This window comes from Rutidosis leptorrhynchoides, chromosome 5 (assembly GCF_046630445.1).
Source record: "Rutidosis leptorrhynchoides isolate AG116_Rl617_1_P2 chromosome 5, CSIRO_AGI_Rlap_v1, whole genome shotgun sequence".
Classification (NCBI taxonomy): Eukaryota; Viridiplantae; Streptophyta; class Magnoliopsida; order Asterales; family Asteraceae; genus Rutidosis; species Rutidosis leptorrhynchoides.
In genome coordinates, this window is record NC_092337.1 from 65,625,318 (window position 1) to 65,627,781 (window position 2,464).

At 35.2% G+C, this 2,464-nt stretch overlaps 1 non-coding gene across 1 annotated transcript; it reads left to right on the forward strand.

Annotated features, from left to right (window-relative positions):
- The first annotated feature begins 2,014 nt into the window (after positions 1–2,014).
- On the forward strand, positions 2,015–2,121 carry LOC139851131 (small nucleolar RNA R71). The gene has a single exon (XR_011760491.1). It is a non-coding gene; the product is annotated as a small nucleolar RNA R71 (small nucleolar RNA).
- The last annotated feature ends 343 nt before the right edge of the window (positions 2,122–2,464 follow it).

A 2,464-nucleotide genomic window follows, 5' to 3' on the forward strand; every position in this document is an offset into this window, starting at 1 on the left:
ATGAGCTTTCAACACAGAAATGAGTTGAGATTTTTCATTTTCAGTAAGAGAAGACGATATTATTACAGGTAATTCAGATTCACCATGTAAATAAGCGTATTCCAAATGGTTTGGAAGTGGCTTTAACTCTAATGTTGGAGGTTCTTCTATCGATGATTTATATCGATATCTGTCTTCTTCTTTTAGCATTTGAATTTCTTCTGTTGTTGGTTCATATCCATTAGCTATTAGTGTAGCTAACATTTTAGCTTCATCAATTGGTTCAGTTCCTTCTCCTAAAGAACATTCTCCTGTTCCTTGTAATTCTGGAAATTCTTCTAACAATTCTGCATGTGAATCTATAGTTTGAATATAATAGCATGTATCATCTGCAGATTGCGGTTGTTGCATTGCTCTATCAACTGAAAAGGTAACACTCTCGTCCTCTATACTTAGGGTCAGTTTCTTACCAAACACGTCTATCATTGCTTTAGCCGTATTTAAGATTGGTCTTCCTAATATGAGAGGAACTTGAGAATCTTCTTCCATGTCCAGAACAACAAAATCTACTGGAAATACTAAAGTACCAACTTTAACTAGCATGTTCTGCATTATCTCTCTAGGATATTTTATTGATCGATCGGCTAGTTGTATACTTATTCTAGTTGGTTTCAATTCTCCAAGGTCTAGTTTAGTGTATAGTGAATACGGCATTAAATTTATACTAGCACCTAAGTCTGCTAATGCTTCTATTGAACTAAGACTACCCAGAAAACATGGAATTGTGAAACTTCCTGGATCAGATAATTTTTCTGGTATCTTATTCAACAGTACTGCAGAACAATTAGCATTCATAGTAACAGCCGAGAGTTCTTCCATTTTCTTTCTATTCGTGATTAGATCTTTCAAGAATTTAGCATATCTAGGCATTCCTGAAATCACATCAATGAGAGGAAAATTTACATTTATCTGTTTAAACATATCCAAGAATTTGGATTGCTCAGCTTCAAGTTTCTCTTTTTTCATTTTACTTGGGTAAGGAAGTGGTGGTTGGTATGGGTTAACATAAGGTTTAGCCTTAACTATCTTATCTTCATTAACCTTTTCAACTACCGGTTCTTTTTTCTTATCTTGATCAGGTTGTGGTTCTTGTGGAGTAGGAATAGCTTCATCAGAAGTTACAGGTATTTCAGGTGGTTTAAGTGTTGTACCACTTCTTGTGGTAATGGCTTTAGCTGTTTCATTCCGGGGGTTAGCATTTATATCAGTAGGTAAACTTCTTGGTTTTATTTCACCTATTAACCTTGCTAGGTTACTTACTTCTTGTTCCAAATTTTGAATAGAAGCTTGTTGATTTCTAAATGCTTGAGCATTTTGTTCATTAGTTTGTTTTTGAGATGTGAAAAACTGCATTTGAGTTTCAACTAGATTTGTCATCATATCTTCTAAATTCGGCTTTTTATCATCGGTTTGTGGTGGTTTGTTTTAAAAATTAGGTCTTTGATGGTTGTAAGTATTATTGGATACTTGTTGATTGCTAGGACCTTGTTGGTTATTGTATGGAATATTTCGGTTAGAGTTCTGGTTTTGATTGTAGATCGGTCTTGGCGGTTGATAATTATTCTGATAATTATTTCCAGGCCTTTGGTTTATGTATGAAATATTCTCTCTTTGTTCCATTGTTAATTCAATATTGAGACAATCTTTTGTCAAATGTGGTCCTCCACACTGCTCACAACTAATTCGTATTGAGTGGATATCTTTAGTCATCTTTTCCATTCGTCTCTCGACAGCATCTATCTTTGCGGAAATGGAATCTAAGTCATGGCTAGAATTGGCTCTAGCTGCTTTAGATGATCTAACGATATCTTTTTCTTGGTGCAACTCATGTGAGTGGGAAGCAGTGTTATCAATAATTTTATAAGCATCAGTTTCGGTTTTCTTCATAATGGAACCACCAGCTGCTATATCGATGTCTTTTCTTGTAGTGATGTCGCATCCTTGGTAGAATATTTGTACTATTTGACAGGTGTCTAAACCATGTTGCGGACATCCTCTTAATAACTTTTCAAATCGTGTCCATGCCTCATATAGAGTTTCATTCAGTTTCTGTGTGAACGTAACAATTTCTCCTTGAAGTCTTACGGCTTTAGATGCAGGAAAGAATTGTTTAAGAAATTTTTCAACTAAAACGTCCCATGTATCAATCGCCCCTTCAGGTAACGATTCCAACCAATCTTTGATTCTCCCTTTAAAGTCCAGGGAAATAACATGAGATATATCTGTTCATCCTCCACTTTTCTTATTTTAAATAATGTGCAGATCCTATTAAAGGTACGAAGATGTTCATTTGGATCTTCCTTCGGCGCACCACTAAATTGGCATTGATTAGTCACCATATGTAGAATTTGTCCTTTAATTTCATAATCTGACGCATTAATGTCTGGATGAGTAATTGCATGACCTTGGCCAGTGTGTTTAGCTC